Source organism: Dermacentor variabilis, unplaced genomic scaffold (genome assembly GCF_050947875.1).
Source record: "Dermacentor variabilis isolate Ectoservices unplaced genomic scaffold, ASM5094787v1 scaffold_17, whole genome shotgun sequence".
Taxonomy (NCBI): Eukaryota; Metazoa; Arthropoda; class Arachnida; order Ixodida; family Ixodidae; genus Dermacentor; species Dermacentor variabilis.
Genome location: NW_027460335.1, coordinates 9477294 through 9487858, shown reverse-complemented (window position 1 = coordinate 9487858; position 10565 = coordinate 9477294).

The following is a 10565-nucleotide window of genomic DNA, read 5'->3' as shown; positions in this document are numbered from 1 at the left end:
GGATAGGGTCGCAGTGCATTAGTGTGCCATCTATAAACTTGTACAGTGCTGAATATAATTTTTTAGATTCTGTCGCAGGAGTGCACTCTTGTGATCGGATGTTGGTGGCTCCTGCACATGGTGCTCACTGCACATATTCCTCTAGTTTCTGCGGTCTATAAAGGAGTGATGCAGTAAAATGATGTCAGTTGAGAGTGTAGCGCCTTGTCCTGTCGCCTTTCTTGTGTCCGTTGTATTGCGCTAAACAAAGTATTTATGGATGTGCTTCTACAGTTGGCCGGACGAATTCTACCATCGAGTATTTCAAATTTAGTGCTGTGACAGGACAAATATCTGAACTCGTGTGGAGACTATGTGGAAAAATAGTGTATGCTAGTAGAATAATACGTATGCTTGTAATTATCTGTATAGGCCTGTATGCATCTGTTGCCTTATTTTGGCTAATACATTATATGGACAAGTATTTTCTGATTGGTCCTTGTAAAACACAGACATAAAATGCAGTGAATTCACCCGTTTAGTTACCACCGCACATTCGACGCACACAACTAGTCAACATAAAATTTCAGAAATCAATTTCAACTGTAACAAAATCTGGAGACCATAAAAAGACAAGTTTCACACTGCGTAGCTATAAAGCAACCTCCGTGCCAAATTTTAAATGTTAAATTGGAGCGGTTGTCACAGCAAGAGCTAGAAAAGCAGGCACCTATATCTACTGAAGCAGAAAGCAAGTACTGCTCCTACCATCTGCAGTAAATGTTGTTTGACGTAGAACATTGACAGCAACCGCAGTTCTACAGCGTAGTGTGCGAAATCCGGAAGCAGCCACGGCAGGATGCAAATAAAAGTCAACGCGCTAAAATTTGCTTCGTATTTATTAACAATCCTTTTCACGTGCCGTACACCGTTGAGCTATTTAGAGGTAGCTAACAAAGGGATTTGCCAATTAGGAGTCCTGTGGCTTCGCCAGGGTTGTTTCAGCTGTATATACACCAAGTGACAAAACTCTCATTTGCGGCAGTTTATAGTATGCATCCAAACACAGCTGAAAAGGTTTTGTTTTCATCCAGCTCGCAGTGTTTATATGAACACATGCCATGACATATGAGCCATCTACTGCGGCACGCGCACATTTAGGGGTATGAAGAGGAGGTGAACATTTTTTTTTCTTTGTCTGGTCCCTGTATAGACGTGGACGCTTGGCTGTCTGTTGTTTCGCCCATGGCATTACAGGTGGAAGTTCTGGGCAAATGCACCTTCGCCTTCATGTTTCCGCGATCACTTCTAGCCCCTTACAGAGAACCGCATCTCGCACAGCAAGAACCAGCCGCCGCCTTCAAGGACTTCAATGACTTTAAGGATTCGCTCCCTTGTCATCGAGATTGGAAACAATGATGTCATCGACGACTACAAACCAGGCGAGCCGAACCTACCATGCCCAGTCTGCTCTTCCTCATGTTTCCCATGCGCCCCAGACACCCAGACCATTCCACGGATATACTTTTGACGATGTTGAAGACCGGCTCGTCCATTTCGATCGCGTTGCCAGCATCAACAAATGGGACGATGTTCTCAAGCTGTGGAGAGTTTACTTCGCGTTGGAAGACTCGGCAAACACGTGGTACGAGAACCATTAGAGTTACATTCCGACATGGCAAGAGTTTAATCTCCAGCTCCACGATGCGTACCGCCACGCTGCAAGAAAGGAGAGCGCTGAACAAGCCATGTCTTCTAGGAACCAGCGGCCAAATTAGAGTGTCTCGATCTTTGTGGATTACATGCTTCGTCTTTTCAGGCGTGCAAACCCTGGAACACCCGAAGAAAATAAGGCGCAATATTTAATGCGCGATGCCAAGGAACACCTTTTTGCTGGACTCGTACGCAGTCCATTAAGAACTATGGCCGAGTTTGTGAGTCAAGCAACCACGATGAAGCGCGCTCTGTCACACGGGTCGTCACAGTACGAACGCCATGACATCACGGCTAGTGCATGCTCTATTGGATTCGACAGCGAGTAGTCCCTTGCAGACTTCATACAACGTGTTGTGCGCGATGAACTGTGGCAAGTCCAAGCAGTGGGACCCCAACCCCCTGTGACAGCACTTGTAGAAGTCATACAGAGTAAAATCAGACAGACGGTGCAACCACTGGCACCACCAAGACCTGAGATCCCCTTCCTAACGTATGCGGTGGTATTGAGCGCTCCTACGCCACCGCCTACAGATCCCATCATGCAGACAGCTGGTGAGGCTACACCTCTGTTCTCGAACACCCATTCGCATTTACCACTGCGCTCAAGGTACCCGACATACCTATGTATCTACCACCTGGACCTAGACATTGCGGTTCTAAGGCAAGTGTACGGCACTCGTCGGCTAACCGTACGCTCTGCTATCACTGTGGCGAAGTGGGTCACGTGCACCGCGATTAGGATTAGTACCATCAGCTAGGTCTCCGCGGCTTTTACTCTGACGCGCGGTGCCCACACTATGGTTTGCGTCCTCATGAAATCGACGCGTATCTGACTGGCCAGCAGGTTCCTGTTCTGGGCCACCAATCACGATCACCATCTCTTCATCTTTCCGTGTCACCAAATTTCCCTCGGTGTCTTACGCTCCCCTCAACATTCGATCAGGCATTCCCTACCGGGGAAGCTAGGAACCGCGACTTCTGGAGTCGAAGATGTTTTCCAACGAATATTTGAAGAACCTCTCTCGACGCAACGACCCAATGAAGACCGTCCCGGTTTTTGTTATTTTGCTACAGTAATAAGATTGTTTCTGCCAACATCACTGCCTTTGCTAATAATAATGTTCTACCTGCCCTCGTTGACACCGGTGACGATTATTTAGCTATGAACGGTGCACTTGCATCTAATTTGAGGAAAGTCAGCACATCCTGGCAAGGGCCCCAGTTGCGCATGGTAGGCGGCCATCGGGAGATACCATCTGCAATGTGCACGGTACGCATTCGAATCCGTGCGCCAACATTCACGGGGTCTTTCCTCGTGCTACCTGTTTGCTCCCGCTGAATAATCCTTGGTATGGACTTTCTTCGTCAATACGGGGCAATCATTGACCTACGTGAGTTGCTGTGAGGGCCCCTTTTCTTTGTGAATATGAACAGGACGTTCCTGACGCTGTAATTGCGGAGGGAAATTTCTCTTCCCTTCTTGCACGCCAGGTATGCGTTGGCAGAGGCGTTATTCCACCTAGAAACAAACACGCCCACCTGCTGGTCACGAACTTACCTGCTCATGCTCACCAACAGGCTCACCTGCTGGACACGATGAACCGCCATTGCTTACTTTGACGAAATTGTCGACGTCTGCGGTCCGCCAATATTTGCTGTTCTTTCGCCGTGCGACCATTCGGCAACAGTGTTCACGTGTACTCCCAATGTAAAGCCGAGCCAATCATCATCGCAACGAGAAAGCCTTTTACATGTACTCGGTTCTTTCCAAGATAGTTTTTCTACAACGACGAAGGCTAAACCGTCACCCCTTTCCCTGCATTGCATGGTTACCGAATCTACCGAGGAACGTCGTCAATCTACTCCTTGACAACGTGTCTATCAGGGGTCGCAAACAAAATAAGACGCTATTATTTGCCAAGTTCAGCAGACGCTTACAAACCACGTCATCCAGCCATCGACCAGTCTCGGGGCTTCGCCACTTATGTTAGTAAACAAGAAAATGGTGCCGTACGATTTTGCGTCGATTATCGAAAATTGAACAAGATCACGAATAAAAACGTTTGACCTTCGCCCCACATAGATGATTCCTTAGATCGTGTTCGCAATCGTGGATACTTTTCTTCCATAGATTTACGCAGTGGCTATCAACAAATCGCGTTTGACGCCAGTGATCGCAAAAAAAATGATTTTATTACTCCTGAAGGCCTCAACGAGTTCAACGTCCTTCCTTTTAGGTTGCACTCGGTGCCAGCTACTTTTCAAAGAATGATGGAGTTCGTTCTTTCTGGGGCTGAAATGCTAATCCTGTCTCGTTTATCTAGAAGATGTGGTACTCTATTTGGACTCGTTTGAACATCACGTGCAGCGCCAGCAGACAACTGTCGAACGGCGGGACGTTCTCTAAACCCAGAGAAATGCCATTGTGGGTACGAATAACTGAAGTTTCTTGTTCATTTTGGGACCCATGTCGGCATCCGCCGAGGCACTGACAAAAGGAACGCCGGCACCGTGTTTGCCGTGCTAGCAAATAATCGCGATCTCCGCCGATTTCTTGGGCTCTGTACGTACTATCGACACTTTGTCCAAAATTTTGGAAATGTCGCTGAACCCATAAACCAACTTACGAAAGGAGGCGTCGCGTTTTTTTGGAGTCAGGATCAGCGTCACGCCTTCTATTTCCTCCGAAGCCTTCTCCAAGGCCCACCTGTACTCGGCCACTTCGACTAGAACGTTGATACGGATTTGCACACAGACGCCAGTAAGGCCGGACTTGGAACTGTCTTGGTTCAGGGGCAAAATTGCGTCGAGCGTGTGATTACCTATGTGAGCCGCACGTCATCTGTGTGGATCGCATGTTGCGGAGTGGAAAAACTACTCTGCAAAAAAAAAAATACTTAGCTGTTGTCTAAGGCGTAGCAAAGTTTGGGCAGCCATATTTGTACGCCCATTCAGAGCAGTCACCTGCCGCCATTCTCTTTCCTGGCTCGCAAATCTCAGGGATCCCTCCGGTCGTCGGGCACGTGAAGCCTTCGACTGCAAGAATTTGACGACACGATCATTCACAAGTCCAATAAACACACCGACGCTGACTGCCCCTCACTTGCACCAGTCGGAATCCCTATGCTGACCTTGAAGAAGAACTTTTCTTTCTGCCGTATCATCAACTGAGTTGGCTCGACAACAACGCGGCGACTTGATGCTCAGCTATCTTATCGACTACCTGGAAGGGTACTCACTAAGTCTTCTTCACTGATTAACATGCTCGCTAGCCTTATTTTCTTCCCGAGATGGCATCCTATATAAAAACTGTGACTATACGCAAGCTACATACCTGCTAGTTTCGCCGAGCTCGTTTCGTGACCATATTTTACGTGCCTGCAACGAAGAACTATCGTCCGGAGACCTAGGCTACACACGTAGGTTGGAACGCATCCGCCGTTCTTATTACTAACCATGTCTCCCCAAGACTGTTGAGCAGTAAGTCCACACATGTGGCGACTGCCAACGACATAAGACTCCACATGTGGGACCAGCAGGACTGCTATAGCCAATAGCCACACCGAAGACGCCGTTTTATGAGTTTGGTATCGATTTGCTAGGACCATTCCTTACGTTTGCCTTCGGAAACTGGTGGATTGTGGTCGCTACCGATTACCTAGCACGCTACTCCAAAAGAAAGGCCCTCTCAAACGCAACCGCAGCAGATGTCTCCAAATTTTTTCGTCCACAACATCCTCCTCCGTCATGGAGTGCCAGCGGTTGCCAATATATATAGTAGGACAGCTTTGACTAAAGCGATGCAACAGGAATTCTTGAGGCGAATTGGTACTGCACATCGCAAAACGACGACGTACCACCCCCAAACAAATGAACTGATTTGAGAAATGTAACAGCGCTAACACATGCTGCCACAAAGGAACAAGGACGCGACACAAGCGCTGACTGTCAACTAAATTTTATTGACGGAAGGTGGACGCCTTATATAAGGCGAAAGGCAGAGGTGAAGTGGGAGGGAGTGATACAATCCGGAAGAATTACGCGACGCATCGATGATACAGGCAATCAACAGATACAGAAACAGAAAAAATTAAAAACCGTAAAAGGGATAACATACCAAAGAGCTTCGGGTTGTCTTTTTGTATCTCCTGCCTTTTTCTGTTTCGGTATTTGTTGATTGGTTGCACGTACGTTCACGGACGCGCGATGTCATTCTTCCCGATTGTATCGCTCCTTGCCACTTGACATCAGTCTTTCGCCGTATAAAAGATAAATAAACAGCCTATTAAACAGCCATCTTATCTAAGGTAACATTCACAAATAAACAGCCCAATATCAGTGTGAAACTACGAAAAATAGAATTGCTAAAGCTTCGTTACTCCAATACAAAAAGATCCTGTGCTCTCAGAAAAACTCGCTTTTCCTGAAATATAGTATAAAAAACGTAGCAGTTATTACGGACAAGTAGGTTGCTAGACAGTTATGGCACTGAAGGAAAAAAAACAAGATATATGCAAACGGTTGAAAGCTTACAGCCTGACTGTAAGAAAGCCCTAGTCCATTAAGCTTCACTGATAATGGTCCAAGGACAATAATTCAAGCTGGATGATTCACCACGTTTTATCCCACAGTCAGCGACAAACACATTTTGTTAGGGATATACCAGCTTTTCTGAAGATTTGAGAGAATGTTTAGGGAAGCAAATGGAACAACAGAAAACCACAGTAAAACTTGTTGCATCCTTAAGGAGCTGCTTTGTCCCAGGGCTACCAATCTTAACCTAAAGGCTGAAAAAGTTTATTGCGGTACACCAGTCAGTTCAAACTACACACGCGATGAAAGAAGGTATAGAGTAAAACCACATTCATTCAAATTTCACAGGACTTGAAAAAAATTCCTACTTAACCGAATGTTGAATTATTAAGGGTATGCAAAGAAACAGAAACTAATGTTTACACATACACACTTTTCTACTGAATTGTTCCACAAATACTGCTTCAATTTCACACATAAGCACTGTGGGAGCTGCAAATGCCGTCATTTCGTGACTGATTATACTTCTCACAGCGGCAAGGGCCTTCAGGAAGCACTTCCGTTGTAGCGCAGTCACAGCACAAGAGGCGGCCGTGTCTTTATCTGAGACGTGCTATTTACTACCACAAGTCCATCCCTATAATTTTTTTTCACCACTGAGCTTGCTGTAACAGATTCTTCATCAATCGCAATGTAACTGGCTGATTGGATATCAGCGCGCGGCCATAGTACAATCACTATTGACCCTCGACAGCTTCCGCCATGTTTGCGAGACTGCGCGCATTGCACCAAGTACAAAGAATCTACTGCTTGTCGCAACCACTGCGAACGAAACCGTGGTCACGATCATCACAACTAGAGAAGGAAACTATGCAGTTCCGAAAGCACGGGGCCAATGCAGTGTCATGCACGGCAGTAAACGTAACAATAAAGGCACAACTAGGTATGACGCATTTTCGCTTTCCTCCACAGCTCATCTTCCTCTTTCCAGGACAGACGCTGAAAGGCAGCTTCGTCACCTGGCACGCAAGCTCTATTTAACAGAGTGGAACATCCCAAATATAAGGCGCATCAGGTTGTACGAACTGTACCATTCCCTACAACTTCGACCTCCGACAGGGCATCACCGACGTGAGGCATTGCTTCTATACCGGCTGTGGTTGGAAGTGGCTTTCACGAAAACGTGCACTTCTTTGAGTGGAATGACCGACATGCGACGTCTGCGGCGTGGAAGGGGCCGTTGTTTATCCAGGTGCTACTTGAAGACCCTCGCTATCGCTCGTCAGCCCACAAAGCCATGAAGGCACTTTTGTCTTTCTTGAGGGCGACTGGCCTTTGTGAACGCCTTTGACTCGCTGAGACCCTCCGCGTGCGTGCGCGAGCGAGCGCACCGCAGCTTTTCTCCCCCTCCCGTCGCTCTGTCTCTCTTACCTCTCTATTCACTCTTTCCCGTCCCCCAGAGTAGGGTAGCCAACCACACGCATTTCTGGTTAACATCCCTGCCTTGTCTCTTCATTCCCTCATCCTCCTCCGCCTCCAGTACAGTTTCCCCAGGTGGCAAGGCAATGTTAACTCGCTGTGTCCTTTCAGTGGGACACTGGCACCACTTTTGCTCTTTTGATTTGCACAATAGTGGCACACATAGCTCAGAGCAATACGAGGGTCATTAGGCACCACCTAATGTCGTGCGCAGTTCTCAATAAATTGAATAGAAGTACTCACGATTCGGAGGGGAAAAAAACGTCTCACAATGCAGAAAGGATGACAGGAAAGAAAGGGCACTGGTCTCCAACTAGTTTTATGGCATTCAGAAAAACCTTTTAAATGTTCCACAACAGCCTAAGCAACTGTTCAATACGTGGTACTTGTGCCGGGCCCCGTCCCATGTACGTGTGGGATACAACCGTTGGCATGGGTTTTTTCTTTATTGGGTATTGCAATAGGATGCAGGACTGAAACTATTATCACGTAGCTTCTATGCAGTGAGCTTCCTGCAACGTTCTGCATTACTTTCTTTTTACCTTCCTAGAATGTATGCTGCCTGTTACTTATGATGTAGTAACAAGAACAGTGTTAACGCACCTATCTGCTAGGTACGAGTATTAAGGGCTTCTATTACGCCACATGTCAGCTGTTGTCCGGTACTGCCCACGATACTACACTAGTCGAACAACGGCACAACCACATTCCTTTTTTACAATGGCACGCTAGTGACACATTGCCAACTTCGTTCATATTTTTGGTGTGCTTCCTAGCCAATCATACAGGCATCATCCTGTTTTTCCTACATAAAATCTAAGGCATGGCAGGTGCATGTGCCCGATAAAGCACTTCGCACAATAAACAAACTTATTTCCATGCTTTTTTTCGCAGTGGTGTTTGGCAGCATCATTCGCGTTAGTCATGCAGCATACCCTTCTAGTTTTTTACGTGGAGAAAGTACTACTTGCACATTTGATCGTTGGGTAGTCTTTTTCAAGTTGTGCGACCGCTGTGCTGCCATATATACATAAGTTATTGTACAACACAAAAGACATCACGTAACGATCGAATGTAGAACTAGTATTCTCCGCACCTAACAAGCTACCAAGGCTATGCCGGATGACTAGCCCAAATGATTTTGCCAAACACCACTACAAACACAAGCATGAAATTGAGTTCATTGATAGCGCCTGGTGCGTCATCTGCCAGTCCTGAACACTAATAGCAAGCTGATACCACATCACAGGAACGAGTACCTTCTTGTCCGTGCTGAAAGGTAATCGAATGGGAAATCCTTGAAAATAAAAAAAAGTGAAATGCAAGCTGCATCACGATCGCCCGCCCTTGCAACAGCCGCCCGCGCGCTTCTGTCCATGAGAGATTCACGCGAGCCTCGCGCATCTCTCCCGTCGCCCTTCCACCCTTCCGAACACTACTGGGCTGAGCTCTGTGCCGCACCACCCTCTGGAACACGAATAGACCACGCCAGCTGCACTTCCGGCACTCCTCTCAGATTCCTCGCTGGGCCACCTCTCTGGCTGGGCCCTCACAGCTGGTTTTTTATTCTATGGCCCTCATTCTGCTCAATTCTGCTAATGGGTTAGGTAACTCGTGCTTGTCTTTCTTCGTAGCACCGAAGTCGTTCCTGGCCATGTTTTTTTCGCAGCCTCCTTTGACTTACCACCGAAACAGAAGATGGCCGACTAACCCGCTGATCATCAGAAATGCACTACGTTGACAGTGAAAAGAAAGTACGCTACTATAGATTTCGAAACAAAGTGCTCCTCCTACCTGATGAGGCGATCTGATGAGCACGATCATCACGAACGTGGTTGCATCGGACAGCGACAGTGACGTCTACGATGACAGCGGTAACGCTGTAGGGCAGGCTGTTTCAAATCTTCTTCACCAAGTCCTTCATGGCGCTGTTCATAGAACTTTTTTCTTGAGCGAGCACAAAAATATTCCAGGGGAACTTTTCCTCGGCCAGCAGTGTTTTGCGCCTGTCCATCAGTAAACAGCAAAATACTCTTTTGCACTGTTTGCAATAGACTGTCGTCGTAAGCTTGATCTATTTCCCCCTTTTCGTTTACCGTGTATGCCATGGAAATGTTGAAGAACATCGGTGTCTGGTCAGTTTTTGCAATTTGCTCTAGTTGATAGTTCTTTTGCGGCCAATTTATCATGACGTAGTGGTGGAATGCGATGAGCTTCTCCTCGGAAGTCGCTGGTTAGTTTCTGCACACATATATCGGTCGCCTGAGGCTGAAACCAAAGCGTTCCATGAAGGCCATTACCTAGTCTTTGCTGCCCTTGAAATTGATTTGTGCGATACCCTTTGCTATGGCGACCTCCCTAGCCTTTGCCTGTATAATCTTCGTCGTTGTGTGCGTTCCCAATTCTCTCTGTTGCCTGATGAATACGGCCACATCTTCTTCCTAACAAGTGTTTAGTCCTCTCTGCTCTGGTGAAACCAATCAGGGTTGCTGCGCAGTTGAAAAGCTTGTCCCGTCTCCGCCACCATGGCACATTCATTTCGTCCATGCCGAACTCGTGCTTGGTATGGAGGTTGGAGGTTTTCGCCACGTTTAAAACGACCTATTGCCTAAAGGTTGCGGTGTGATGGCACCGCTTGGTCTGTGTCACCGCAGTGGCACGAGGCTACGGCGCGACACTTTCAAAAAGTTAAGACAACTGCTCTGAACAATCGCTTCCAGAAAACAAGATGGCGCACACGTGCGCCGCTACAAGTCTGTACTGTCAGATGACATTAGGTATGTGGCAGTTGCTGCCAAGTCACCTACTCAAATCTAAGCCGACCCATGCTTTCGTACTTCATTTTCTTTTTTAAAAGT